Source organism: Stegodyphus dumicola, chromosome 6 (genome assembly GCF_044657685.1).
Source record: "Stegodyphus dumicola isolate Sdum_Otavi_A_Nest chromosome 6, ASM4465768v1".
In the NCBI taxonomy this organism is placed as follows: Eukaryota; Metazoa; Arthropoda; class Arachnida; order Araneae; family Eresidae; genus Stegodyphus; species Stegodyphus dumicola.
The window spans coordinates 185,382,601-185,398,391 of NC_140773.1; positions in this window are offsets into that span (position 1 = coordinate 185,382,601).

The window sequence follows — 15,791 nt, forward strand, 5'->3', positions numbered from 1 at the left end:
TTTTCGTACACAAATCGTGGTATTTTTTGCCTTAAACTTAGTTTTAAAATATGAGCTTGTGGAATTCACCAGCAATGGAAGAAACTACGGTAAAATTTCGGCAGTAATACAGAATTTCGCTGAAAATTTTCTAAAGGGAATAATGAGGAAATGCGTTTTCTAAATAGCCGCTGTTGTCGAAGATTACACGAAGCCGAGTCTCTGCAATTCTCTGATGTTTTTTTAAATGAAAACAGATCGCTGTGTACTTCGGGAGAAAAATAACGAAAAAAAATTACAGAAAGCTTCGAAGAAGAATTTAAGGGTTTTATTTTTTTAATGTATGACATAATCCTTATTTAATAATTCAAATTTGTGTTTTAAATTACTTAAATATGGATTATTTTCTCCTATTGATATTGTTTACCAAACTTACTATAAATATCGATATCGATAATTTGGGAATATTTTTATGCTCCAAAATAGTTGTGATAATACGTGTAAGTATCACGTGTTGCACTCTTCTTTCATTGTTTTCATTGAAACTGTTGTCATCAAATGTTAGAGTCCTGCATTATATTTGAAAAAATTAAAAATGAAAAATCTGCATAAATGTATGTATATTTCTCGCATTGTGATAAAACAACGGTACATAGAGCCATCCAATTTTGAATGACTTAATCCTACTGAGAATATGGACAAGTGGAGCCCAAATTTCAAATTTGGAAATTGTTTTATGATCGATTTCATATTTTGTAAAACTTTAACGAATTTTTGAGTAACAAATTTAACGATTTGAAAGCGAGTAATGGCAACAATCTACGTGTGGAAAAAACCTTTTTGTCTCCAGCGCACGGAAATGTGTACCGGAACTTCTAAAGATAGGGCTCATTTTAAAATTATTTTGCAACATTGCTATTGAAGTGAATTTTATGGTTTAAGTGCGAAGAACATGATATTTAATAAATAAAGCTAACACACAAAACGTTAAAACAACGTCCATTTTGGACGTAATTTAAAATCTCAAACCTTTATGATTTTTTTTAATTGGTGTGCTGGAAAATGAATGATCTTTATTTTTGTCATCTTTAGAAATATTGTATTATACTGTTTATTCGTAGCTTAAATTTAACCGGAGCATGACTAAGTTATTTCTTAGTTTTTCTTATTAAACTGTAACCCAACGTCAGCCCCAAATCAGACGCGATCAGGTATTCTATTTTGTTGTTTAATTATTCATAATACATTTAGTAATTTATTAAATTTCTCTATATTTCGTTATGTTTTATTAAATTTTAATTTAATTTAATTATTAGCCCAAAGGGCGTTAGCCCAGAAGAGCACACAAAATTTAGTTTTGGCATTTTGCTTCGAAAACTTTAAATGTCCGTTTCACTTTTCAAATTGTTGCCACCAAATATTATCGCCCTATGAAATTCAAAGAAATTAGATAATGAAGAGTCAGCATAAATGTATGTATGTTTCTCGCATTGTGATAAAACAACGATATCTAGAGCTATCAAATTTTGAATAATGTAATCCTCCACCGAATATGGGCATCTGGAAGCCCCAATTTGGAATTCGGAATTTATTTTATTATCTATTTCATATTTTGTCAGACGTTAAAGAATTTTTGAATAACAAACTCAAAGATTTCAAAGCGAGCAAAGATAACAAACACTGTACGGAGGAAAAAACATTTTTATCTCCAGCACGCGAGACTGTGTATCGGAAATTCTAAAGATGTGCTCTTTTAAATGTTTTAAGATATTGTTCTTGAATTGAATTTTAGAGTTTAAGAGCGAAGAACATGATATTTAATAAGTAAAGGTTAGACACAAAACGTTGAGAAAAATAGTCTCTTTGGGAGTAATATAAAATCTGAAAGCTTTCAGACATTTTTTTTTAAATATAAGAAAAATGTATTCATTTCATAATATCGTACAAAGCAGATCAAACCATTTACTTGCAGATAACAATAATATCAAAGGCACAATCAGTATATAAGTATAATAACCGAAAAATAAACGCACAATCAATGAATCTATTGCCTACTATATACCTACAGAAATGAAAACATAATGGTTTGGGGATGTTTTGCTTTCTCTCTGATGCGAAATTTTATTTTGTAGAATATAATGTGGGATCGATATAAATAAACAAATATTCTTAATGAAAACTTGAAAGCATATGCAGAAACACTTGAAATGCAAAACATACCTGTATTCAGGTTCCATCTAAATGACGATTCTAAGCATAAAGCGTTAAATCTTCGCTTGTTATTTTTATTTATACCGTTGTCCTGAAATTATCAACATTTCTGCCTGATTTTCGAACTTAAATCCCATCGAACGTGTATAGAATGAGTTTAAGACTAAGGAAACATGGTATTTCTTCTAAACCTATATTAAAAGCAATACCTACGAAGGAATGGGAAAAAATTAAACATTCTTATCAGGAAAATTAATTGAATTCATACCAAGCAGATCAAAAGTGTAATTTTAGCTAAACGTTATCCAACGAAATACTGAATGTCTCCCTATTTTCATTTTTTATTACATATAAACTGTTCGTTCAAAGTGTCCGAATACTTAACGATTTTCAGGAAGTTTTAATAAATTTATTTTATTAGCAAAAACATTGAATAACTTGTCTTAACAAGCAAGTTGTAAAAAAGATGATCAACATTTCTAAATTTTTCTCCAGTTTTAGACTTAAAACTCATACGAGCGGAAAATTCGTCCCTAAATACGAGCATTGACTAGAGTAATGAGCAATGAGCCAGGCTGTTGGTATTCGTGGCGCCATTACTCGATCCGTCTCGACTAGAGGACTACCCTCCTCAGATCACGCAGTGTTCTTTGATCTACGTGTTTGTGCGCTTATGAGTTAAGTGCTTTTTATATTTAATGTGAAAATAATTATTTCATGATGCCTCCCAAGAAGATTGTTGCCTCAGATAGTGCTGGGAACAAAAATAAGGAAGTCATGGCCGTTGGAATTAAGAAAGACATCATAGATAAGCATAGGCGTGCTGTAAGAGTGATGGAATTGGCAAAGACTTACGGCCGTTCGACATCGTTCGACTGCACTATTCTGAAGAAGAAGGAAGAAGTTTAGAAACTTGATGTAGCCAAAGGAGTTACCGTTATTTCCAAGCACCGTCGAAAACTCCTAGAAGATGATGAGAAGCTGCTGTTGGTGTGGATTAACGAGAAGCAGTTAAAAGGCGATTCGGTGGTGTAGGAAGCTATCATTTGTACTACGGCTAAGAATCTGTACTTGGACTTTCTCCTAAAAACATCGGGTACGTCGACTGAAAAGGAGATAGTAATGAGACTTTTCGGGGTACGGAAAGAATTAACTGGATTTCCATTATTTTCAATGGGGAAGTTTGTTTCTAGATACGAGAAATTCGTTATACGAGCTCAATGCTGGAACGAATTAAACTCGTATCTCGAGGTTTCACTGTATTAAAATTAAAGCGTCTGAGCTGACTATTTGTTCTGCGTATTTTAGCTCAAAACTAATATGGCTGTAAAATTATAAAAAAATTCATGAATTTTCACGATTAAGAAACCATTAAATTTTTTGTGTAGTAAGAATTCGAATAGTAACTCATGGATTTGGCATAATCCTGGTATTGAAAGTAGAGGAACAAAATTTGAGGAATTTACTAGTGCGAATCACTTGTTTCTGATTAATGAAAATCGCAAACCTCCTTTCAGTACCACGCGTGGCTCGAATTATATTGACATTGCACTTTGTAGCTTAGTTACTTCCGTACATTTTAGGGTTGCTACATAACTGAGGCAGATTCTTTTTCTAAGCCTGAAATGGTTATTTTTACACTTGCTTTATGTCTTTCGAATATATCCTCTTCTTCGAGTATTTTTAATTTTAAAAACAGTGAACTGGTTCTTATTTACGGAACTTAGTAACGGAGAACTGCGTGACTTGAATATTTCTTTCCATTTGGATTACGTTGAAATATGTTGTAGATACTCTTTCTATGGTGATTTTCAATTGTGCTTCATTATTAATTCCGACGAATAAAAATATGAAAATTGTTGTGTCTTGATGGTCTAAGGAGATTGATCATAATAGGAAACATATAAATGCTGTTAGGCATAGATTCCTGACAGAAAGAAACAGTATTCTTAAAGATATCTATAAAATTAAATATTTTGGATTGCGACATATATTATACAGCTAAATTAGCAGAAACCAAGCTTCATTCGCGGTAAAATTTTCGCTGTACTATTGGAAAAATATATATAAGTACGTATCAAGATGAATTCTGAGAAGACGATTGAGATTTTTGGAATTAAACTCCCGGATGACTGTGTTACTTCATCATTGAGTGATAATATTTCTGTTATTATGAATAAGTAATAATGTAGTGATGGTGAAATTCTCAAAGAATTATGCCTACCGAGTCAGAAGGGCTATATATTTCATATTGTTGCTGCGTGCGTACGGGCTCTTAATAGATTGAATGCACACAGAACCGATGATAGCTTGCTGTCTGTATTTGATTCTAAGAAACACTTTACAGTTCTGGATTTTTCCACAAAAATACTCGTACAGCTCTTCACAGTATCAGTGGTGGGCGCAGCCCGACCCACCTAACCAAACAAGTTGGTCTCATGGTCATGACAGGCCACGCCCATTTCAACAAAGGAAAAAATTGAAACATAAAATATCTAAATGAAAATATTATTTATGCTCTTCACAGCGTCACAGGGTACAGTCAGTAGCTATACTTCAGACTGCTAAAGAACATTAAACACAACGCAATGGAAAGCGCATCTAAAAGGCGAAGCTATCACAGATATCTAAATACTCCGAAGTCGCTCCGAGCTACAACTGTTGAGAAACTGATACTCTTCCGGGTCTTATATAGTTTTCTCCCGGCCGCCGGGAGATTTCTAACACCTTCCACTTCTCGAAATAACTAGAAGGCATATGAGGGCCGGATACCGTTACAGCTACGTATAGCATCAATTACAGTTATTCAATTATAATACCCATTATCCAATTACACCCATACAGGGACTGGGCCAAAATATTGCCAATTGGTCACTAATTTTGGCGACTTTTGGACTTTTCTCCCCAAATTTGGTTACAAAATTGTCGCCATCGCCAACTTGGCGGTATCTCGCCACCATTTACTGAATGTTAAATAGACAGCCGCTGTATTCTTTCTTTTGCGGTAGAGCTTGTCGTATTTAGATTTTCATGTTATATTATACCAAAAAGTAATAGTTTCACGTATAATTTCAATGAATGATAAAATTATATACATAAATACAAAATTTGAAACAATATAATGAGTGTCAGTTCTCTATTTCAAAAGTTCACAGTGTTATTAGAAATCTAAACAAGAACAAAGCATCTGGGCCAGACTCTCTTTCTAATGAAACTGTGTAGCAACTTCTTCGTGCGGTGGGTAATACGTTTTTGCACAGACATTTTAACCTTTGTTTATCATTAGAAGTCTTTCCAGCGCAATGGAGGAGAGCCCGGGTTGTTTTGAGCCTAAAATCTTTAGAAGGAGATGCATTAGCCTATTACATACTTTCAGAAAATGCCTTGAAGATGTCTTCATTAATAAAATAGATTGACATCTGAGACATATGAATATCGAAAAACATTTTTATACCGATTCTCAGTTCGAGTCTGTTACTCAAGTCTATTTTAAACCTCTTTCTTCGCTTTAATAATATTTTGCCGCATGGAAAGCGTATGAAATTTACAACAGCTCTTAATTTTCTATGTATCAAAAGTTCTATCAATAATGCTTGATGGCCATCTATATTACAAATTCTAAAAGATGCTGGTATACCACGTAATATTTATGACCCATTTAAAAATTTCTTTAAACACGAGAGCCGCTGAACTTTTGCTTGGCTTGAAAAATAACTTTTCTTGAAAAATAAGTCTTCTCTGAAAGCGTTGTCCTCAATGTTTTATATTCAGTCATTCTTTTCAGAATATGTTAATAAATGATCTTCCCAACCACCTCCACGATTGTTTAGAAGTTGAGTTTGCAGATGAATGACTTTTAATGTTTCGACAAAAACTTTTGACTAATATTTTTTTCTTTCAGAAATGCTGGAATTTCTCTTCGACTGGAAGATCTCTAATAAGCTTGTTTTTAACATTTTAAAAAGTAAAGCTATTGGTTCCAGTAGCTCTCTGATAAATAAAATATTACCCCTTTGATTCTCGATGATTCACCCGTGGTTTATGTACAAAATTTAAAGTAATTTATGGTATATTTGACAAAAAATGGCATAAAAAATGAACTGAATTCCTTTCTGCTATAAGTGAAAAAAAATAATTATTATCTTCACCAAATTGCGATTTTCATTTCCTATGGCTCTTGTGCTTAGAAACAATTTCTTGCTAAAAAGATTAACAAAAGAACTCTGAACAAAACTCAACAGATAACTCTTCTTCGTTACTTTTTACTTTATAAATGGCAACAGTAAGATTGGCCTGGCATTTATTCTTTTAAAGAACAGTCTGTGGTTTGCTATTTTAAGCCCCGCTCCCGAAGTGAATGCAAATTTTTTTCAAGCAGAACTTCTCTGTATTTATTTTGTCGTCAAGAGGATCAAGGATAATTGTACTGCCACCACAAAGTACTTGCTATGGGCTGATTCTCTTTCTTCTCTCTACATTTTTAACAGTATTAAGAGCAGCTAAAAACTAGTAACGGAAACTCTCTTAGATATAAGTTCATTTAGAAATAGGGAAATACTCGTTTTGCTTATGTGCATGATTATCATGGAATTATGGAAATAAAAGAGCTAATTTCTTAGCTAAAGATGCTTTAAATTTACCTGTAAACATCCATATAAGTATTCCAAAAACGTATTGGAAGTCTTTTTATTGTAAGAAGCTTCTATTTAAATGAAATGAGGAACATTTTATGTTGTAATACTGATTAACATGAATTAATTTTATCTTGTTATACTGATTAACATGAATTAATTTTATCTTGTTATACTGGGTACACCAAAATATTTCTTTCCTTCTATTAACAATAGACAACTTTACGATTCTTTCTTATTTGATACTTTTAAAGTATCTCAGTTTTTACCTGGTCATAGTAAATCTGCAAGGTATCTGTATCATTTCTATCTAAGATTGTAAGGATCTTAAGTTTTACTAACGTTTATTTTATTTTAAATCTTTACTATCACTTCTTATTTTCTACTTCCGGCCAGAATTTAAAGCGTTAACTTATTTATGCAAAATTTGTCTGGCGAACGCCAAGTACTTAAGTTGTGCTTTTTGCCAAGCGAGAGAGAGGAAGCAATTAGTCGAAGCAGGCCGCTTACCTTAGAAGTTTTACTCAGTTGCTGGTTGCCTTCCAGGCCAGAGGTTTAATCCTCTTGATAATTTTAAACGTATTGTAGTGTTAACAGTTCTCTGTACTACATACGGCTTCCTGTTAATATAAGGCCAATCTTCCACGTTTATTATTTCAAAGTTAAGTTAGAGTTTATTTATATTTTTATATTCTTACGTTTAGACCACAAGTTGTGGGTCTTTGTATTCCGAAGTACGGAAATTATTGTAAAGAGAGAAAAATAAAGGGTTTTGTATACCCTTCTTGTGTATCCTGTCTACTTCCCACAGTTATTGAACATAGCTTTAGTAAGCTCTCTGTTCCGAGTCAGGTCCTTGCATGTTCCCAAAGAAAGTAAGACGGAACCACTGAACCTGATAGTGGCGCCCAACGAAGAAGAATAACCATGGCCGAGTTTCAAGAAGAACCTGTGCTGCCTGCAAAAGTGGCTCAGAATCCAGAAATGCCAGCTGCCGCCCTGGAAGCATTTGGTTACATCGTCCAGACCATGCGCGCTTCGATGAAACCAGAAGCAACATTTAATGGAAACTCACCGGTAACCAGTTTTTTGGAAAAATTGGATGACCACTTCATGCTCTACCCCGTGCACGAATTTCAAAAAGTTACCTTAGCTACCAGCGCTTTGAGGGGCCGAGCGCTTAATTGGTTCAAATGTATAGGCAGAAATCTCTTGGGTCAAGCGGGAAGTCCCACCTATACTTACGAAAATTTCAAGACTGCCCTAGTAAAAGCCTTCCCTGTCGTAAGGGATCGTGCAAAATTAGAAACGGAAATTTTCAGCATATACCAGAAACGAATTGAAAATCTCTCAAGCTTTATTTTAAGAAAAATTCACGTCTTCAAACTCTTGTATGGAAACCGTCCGAATCCTGAGATAATTCAAGTGATTTTGCCGAGGTTACTGCCCCAAGTGCAAGACTTTATTGAATTAAGAAATCCGACTACACTGGAAAAGTTATTTGAACTAGCAATCCAGTTTGAAAGTAGAAGAACGGCGGACATTGAAAGAAGACGCCAATATCAACAGCGAAACCAATTTGGTGCGCCAAGACTACAGCAAACTCAAGCACACGGCTACGGAAGCAAAGCGAATCAGTGGGCAAGGAAAGCCGAGTATTCAAAAACAGCCGGCGAACGTCGACAGTTCAATAGCAATCCAGGAAAAAAGTCTCAAGGCCAGTGGAAAAAGAAGGAAAGCACGGAAATGAAAAATAATTTAAACGAAAACGGATTTCTGCTGACGGGAGAGTGCGGAAATCCGAAGGCCACGAAAATCCCTCTTCCTTCAAGTTAAATACAGTAATGGTTAAAAATCTGACTCTTCCGAAGATTGAAGTATTGGTGAATAATATCCCAGCCACCGCACTCCTAGATACAGGCGCGCAGTGTTCCTGTGTGGCAGAAGAATTTTTTAGGAAGTATTTTCGTAAATATCGTATATATAATTCGGATAATACGACAGTGTTAGCTGCGCAAGGAGAACTATGTAAGTGTATAGGTAAAGTACCGCTATATGTCCGTATCAAGGACGAACAAGTAAAGGTGATGTTTTTTATAGTAAAGAATCTGCAAGGACATATAATCTTAGGGATAGATTTTCTTTCAGACCCACAAGCAACATTGGATTTTAATGAAGCGTCCCTTAAGCTGACAATGAAACCAGTTCGTACTGAAAAGGCTGAACTGCCGATGTAAAAACTTGACCACCACCCTAATGACGAGCAAGGAAGAATCCGACAAGTGGTAAGTGAATTTGCTTCGTTATTTAGTGATATTCCAGGATTTACTCAGGTTACTAACCATAGTATTGACACCGGAGATGCAATGCCAGTTCGCCAAAAACAATACCGGTATGATAAGAATAAGGAAAAAATTATAGAATGGCATATCACCGATATGCTACGTAAAAAGATCATAACGCCCATCTCAAGTAGTTATGCTAGCCCGGTGGTTTTATGTAAGAAAAATAATGACTATCCTTTGACACATCCAAAAAGGTGGAGATTCGCAATCGATTACCGTAAATTAAACTCCATAACTAAATATCCGGTATATCCGTTACCTATTATTGAAGAAATTCTAAGGAACATAACATCCACCAAATATATGACGACTTTAGACTTAACGACTGGTTATTTTCAAATAGGGGTTAGGCCTGAGGACGTGCCTAAGACTGCTTTTATAACCAAATCTGGCACTTATGCATTTTTGCGTATGCCGTTTGGCCTTTCAGGGGCACCGGCAACATTTCAGCGATGTATGGACATTGTGTTAAGGCCTGTTCTTGGAAAGTCCACATTTATCTATTTAGACGACATCATTATTACTAGTGATAATCTCGACCAACATGTACAGGATTTAAGACAGGTGTTTTCTTTATTAAATGAGGCCGGTCTAAAAGTTAATGTCGAAAAGTGCAAATTTGCAGCCCCTGAATTAAAATATTTAGGTTACAAAATATCTCAGAAAGGAACTGAGACAGACGAATCAAAAATAATCGCTGTACAAAAGTATCCGACTCCAAACACGGCGAACAAGCTCTCTTCTTTTCTAGGACTTTGTTCATATTATAGGTCCTTTATAAAAGATTTTGCAGCTATTGCTGAACCATTGTTAAAATTAAAAAGGAAAAAGGCAAGATTCTCGTGGACGGCCGAAGCCAATAGTGCTTTCGAAAAATTAAAACAAGCATTAACGCAAGCCCCTGTGTTGAAATTTCCTGAAAAGGATGAGAATTTAGAAATTTCAGCGGATGCTTCGGATTTTCGGTAGGAGCGGTACTTTCGCAAAATCAGCAGCCCGTGGCATTTTTTAGCCGAACTTTAAATCAAACACAAAGAAACTATTCCGCGACCGAGAGAGAGAGGCACTTGCAGTTCTGTTAGCAGTGCCAAAGTTCCGAGTCTATTTTGGAAAGGCGCCAATAACAGTGTACTCTGATCATGCGGCGGTAACTAGATTGTACTCAGGGAAAAACTTATCCCCAAGGTTAATAAGATGGGCACTCAAGCTACAAGAATATAATCTGGTAATCAAGCATACCCCCGGAAAGGAAAATATCGTAGCAGATGCCCTATCCAGAATTAAAATACATGAAGAAGGTAATACTGTAAAGGTGGCAATGCTCACAGCATGTACAATAAATTTCCGAGAAACTGTAATAACCGAACTGGGTAAGGATCCTGAGTTTGGAAGCATTTATGAGTATTTAAAAAGGATCCTGAAAATTTTAGCCACCAAGATATTGTGGCGATAAGAAATAAGGTGGCCCATTACGAACTAATAAATGGTCTATTATTCTATACAAAACTACGAATTCCAACAACGAATTTCGACCTGTTATCCCAGCTAGTCTTAGATTAAATATACTGCAGTAGCTGCACGACTCCCTTTTAGCTTCTCATGGTGGTATTCGAAAAACCATCCAACGCGTACGCGAAGCAGTTTATTTTTCTGAGCTGCAAACGTTAACAAGGGCGTATGTCCAGTCCTGCCCAACAAGTCAATCAGTTAATTACGTTAATTTCCGTCCGCCGGGTTTCTAAATAGTATTAAATCAGAATTTCCAAATGAAATAATTGGCATCGAGTTATTGGGCCCTTTCCCGAAAAGTCAGTTAATAAAAGTCGGTATCTCCTTGTAATGGTTGATCATTTTATTAAATGGACCGAAATTGTTCCCTTAAAACGAGCCTCCGCTAAATTAGTTACTGATTCTATTTTAAATAAATATATTTTAAAATACGGGGCGCCCCTAAAAATTATATCGGATAATGGTCCTCAATTTGTAAGTAACATATTTGAAGACATGTGACAAAAACTGGGCATACGTCATTTAAAAATGGTCCCGTATCGGCCGCAATCAAATATAGCAGAACGGGTCAAAAGAAATATAGTGAAAATTATCCGTAGTTATGTCAAAAATTTTCATAAAATCTGGGATAACTATGTCAATGAATTTGCTTTCGCCCTTAGAACCGCAAAACATGATACGACGGGCAAAACTCCTGCTGAGTTATTTTTAGGCAGAAAGATTATAACGCCGTTAGATAAATTATTTTATGTTCAACAAAGAGCCCCAGAATTTAAAATGGGCGATATAGAAAAATTAATTTAAAAAGCAAAGAAGGCCACTGAAGTAGCACAAAGAAAACAGAAGCTGTATTATGATATGAAACGACGGGGAGTAACTTATAAAGTACGGGATGAAGTGTTAAAAATTAAGCACTCACTTTTCTTCAGCACCAGAAGATAAAACTGCCAAATTCTATCCACGATTTGAAGGACCATATGTCATAGAAAACGTAACTCAGGCTGTAGTGGTGTTAAAAGCGAGGAATGGTGAAACCTGCACCGCGAACGTTGACCAGATAAAACCATTTTATAATCGTAATACAATGCCAATATTTAAAGATCTTTTGCAGGATCCGGCACGGCAGACACGGCAGGCACAAGCTCCAGAGGTGAAACAACGACAAGTACAAGGGCAAGCCATTAAGAGGCAGGAGCAAGTGAAAAGAAAGTTTCCCCGCGGGAAAAGTGAAGGTAACAAGAAAAAGAAGCCGTTCCACCGTCCAGAAAAGAGAGCTCACGAATACCCCCAGAATGAAGAAGGGAGAAGGACGACATATGCAAAGAGAGTCAGGAGAAATGACGGCAACTATAACCCGGCTCTAAAACGGAAGATCTACTCATCCGACAGGACTCTCCGCAGCAAATTTCGGCGAACTGCGGGACGGCCACCAGCGGCGGAGGAAAAGTTACAAGGAAAATTTGAACGGCCAGCAACGAGGTTCAAGCAGGAACGCGAAAGAAGTTTCCCGGTTCAGCCAAGACCAGCTGCCATCAAACGGCCAAGACCACAGGCAGAGGCGAAAAAGAAGGTATTCAAGGGTGACCGAACTGGAGAAAAAAGAAAGCTTCTAGAGGAAGGCACTGAAGGGCGAGCCCGCACAAGAAGGAGGATAAATCAAACGACAATCTGCGCTACCTTCCAAGACTGGGCTCAGAAAAGAATGTCCGAATATCACAAAGATAAGTAAAATTTTATGTTACTTTGCAAACTTAAGTTAATCTTTCATTCTTACTGCATGTGGCAGATTTCAAGAAGTTTTACCTCATGCGAGATCTACCTTTATCGCCAAAAGGGCGAGAAATGAGTTGTTACCTATTTTGGTATTATGTTTTTCAATTACTCGCGCGTAAATCTAAAGTTGATGTATAATAGCGATGTGTAAATACTTAAATATTGTAAAAGTTATTGTATAATTTTTATTTAAAACATTCTGGCCTGAAAGAAGTTTTAGTCTGAAAGACTTTTTGAAATGTATTATTTCAATGTAGAAGAATTGGCACTTGCTTAGAAAAGAATAGAAGTTAACAATGTACTACTAATGTGTGTTTTCAAATGCATAAAATTAACGGCATGTTAATATGTTCTTATATACAATGTGAACTGTTATTTTAAATGTTAAGTAATACCGTGATATGGTAAAAGTGAAAGTAATGTTAAACATTTTTTTTTATTCGTGTGACTGTAAAAAGACCGAATCATGGTGAATATGTGTTAAAGGTTGAATGAATGTAGTTAGGCTCTCTGACGCTACACTTCAGAGTTAGCCACTTTCAGAATAGTACTTCAGGGTTTAGAGTTGAAGTTAGGGTGTGTTACGAGGTCTCGGTATGTTGAATTTTAACACGTTAGTGTTTTGATTATAGGAGGAAGTGTTGAACACGTATACATAAACACATTCGTGTTTGGTGTTCTTTTACAACACATGTCAGAGAGCACGGGGAGAGATAATTAAAATAATCATGAATGTAATATGAATGTTAAGAGAAATATAAATATGCATGTTACTTGCCATTTCATTGTGTAACATTTCATTAAACTAGTTTTCCTTCCAGATCTCTGGAAGGAACCTCCTTCCAGATCTCTGGAAGGAACCAGATTTGAACAAAAAGCTCCTGTTTAGATGCAGTACAGATGAAAAAATTGCGTGTCCTTGGAGCTGCTATTGTAAAAACAAATTTCTTTTTTTTTTTTTAAATTTCTAGTTTCTAGTCAGAAATGTTTGTAAAAGATTGGCCTCGCGTTATATTCTAGATCTAAAAGTTTTCAACAAGGTCGTTTTAGACCTCAGTTTCAAACTAATCAACTCTGGCGGGAAGTATGTAAGGATCTTAAGTTTTACTAACGTTTATTTTATTTTAAATCTTTACTATCACTTCTTATTTTCTACTTCCGGCCAGAATTAAAAGCGTTAACTTATTTATGCAAAATTTGTCTGGCGAACGCCAAGTACTTAAGTTGTGGCTTTTTGCCAAGCGAGAGAGAGGAAGCAGTTAGTCGAAGCAGGCCGCTTACCTTAGAAGTTTTACTCAGTTGCTGGTTGCCTTCCAGGCCAGAGGTTTAATCCTCTTGATAATTTTAAACGTATTGTAGTGTTAACAGTTCTCTGTACTACATACGGCTTCCTGTTAATATAAGGCCAATCTTCCACGTTTATTATTTCAAAGTTAAGTTAGAGTTTATTTATATTTTTATATTCTTACGTTTAGACCACAAGTTGTGGGTCTTTGTATTCCGAAGTACGGAAATTATTGTAAAGAGAGAAAAATAAAGGGTTTTGTATACCCTTCTTGTGTATCCTGTCTACTTCCCACAGTTATTGAACATAGCTTTAGCAAGCTCTCTGTTCCGAGTTAGGTCCTTGCATGTTCCCAAAGAAAGTAAGACGGAACAACTGAACCTGATTAGATCAAATAACTTTTGATCTTATCAGAGAGTGTTTGAGTCTCAAGATATAAAACATTTATTTTTTCCTGTCTGAATTTTGATGGATATTTGAAATCAAAATTGAAAAATAGAAGTGTCCGAAGACAAAAGTGAGTCTCTGCATGTGTTTGGGATTTGTAAATTCAGGTACAAAATCTTTCGAGAAGAAATGAAATTAAATGTAGCATGACAATTAATTTTTGCCCACGATAACTCTTATATAAAAATTCCAAAAATTTCTGTATTTAAGCTTTTTCCATTCCTGTAAAGTGTTGTTTAGATATTGAGTAAAACTTGACAGTTGGAAATGGTACTTCACTTGAAACTTACAACAGTTTTTAATGAATAACCGGAAGTGGTACTATACTTGAAGCCCATAAAAGTATTTAATGAAAACCTGTATTTAAATATAATACCAAATTTTTAATTTTAATACTTAACACTTTAAAATCAAAGAGAAAAACATATTAAATTCTGGCTAAAGTTTATTACTGAAAGCGATACTTTACTTGAAGCTCGGAACAGGTATTTGTGAAAAAATATATCAAGATACAATCCAAAATTCCTCAAAATTGATGTTTAAAACGTGTGTAATGCATATACGATCATGACAGTATATTCATATACCGACCATGATAGTATACGATGCATATACTATCATGATCGATAACAACATATTGCATTTTAACCTTTAACTCCTTTTTCAATTTTGAGATATCATTTTCCTTCTAAAAATAGCAAAGCAATAACGTTTCTAATATGATCTATACTTCCAGTAATTCTGAAAAGTAATACGTCATGTGACCTCTATTGCGCAGTCATACTTAGAATGCGATGAAATCTCAACCCAGCGTCTGTACATCAGTCTGTTGTTACTAATAATGCTTCAGTTCACATTATGCTCTAGCTACAAAAAGAGAACTAATTATGAACTTCAATTCCATAATGGCTTCTACTAACAGAAAAAGTAGATAATGCTGAAATTCATAATCGAGAAAACTTAGTGATAAGATCCTTGATATAAAATTGGAGGTTAATAGAGCCCAAATCGGTTTTGAAATATATTTTAAAAATTTTGAAATTAACAAATGTATTAAAAATTACACAAGAAATTCTCAAATTGTAGATGATAAATTGTAATGAAAATTCAAAACATTTGCAATTAAGGAAAATAGATCTTTAATATACTGATTCTAAAGTATTTATTCTGATTCTAAAATCCATTTTAGTAGTTCCATATAAAAATATTTCAAACAAACTGGTTAAAAAATGTTTCTTCCGGGGCCATAACCTTTCATTTAAATCTATATCTGAAGGAGCCAATTCATTTAGTCCACAGGCAAGAAGATTGGGCGAAAAGGTTACAATCTCTTTGTGAAAATATAACAAAAAGAATATTTTTAATTTAGAGAAAACTGGATTTTTTATATTATTTTCCCGAATAAAATCATTTATTTAAAAAAATGAGAAATAATCTCGGAGAAAAACATCAAGAGACTGGCTAACTGTAATATTGCGTTTCAGTGTGAGAGGAGAATTCATAAGATCCTTCATAATTGGAAAAACAAAGAAACCTTCGATGCTTTAAATATATTAATCTTTGCATAAGGCTTTGCATAGTATAAAAAGAAAATAAAAAATACTGGATAAC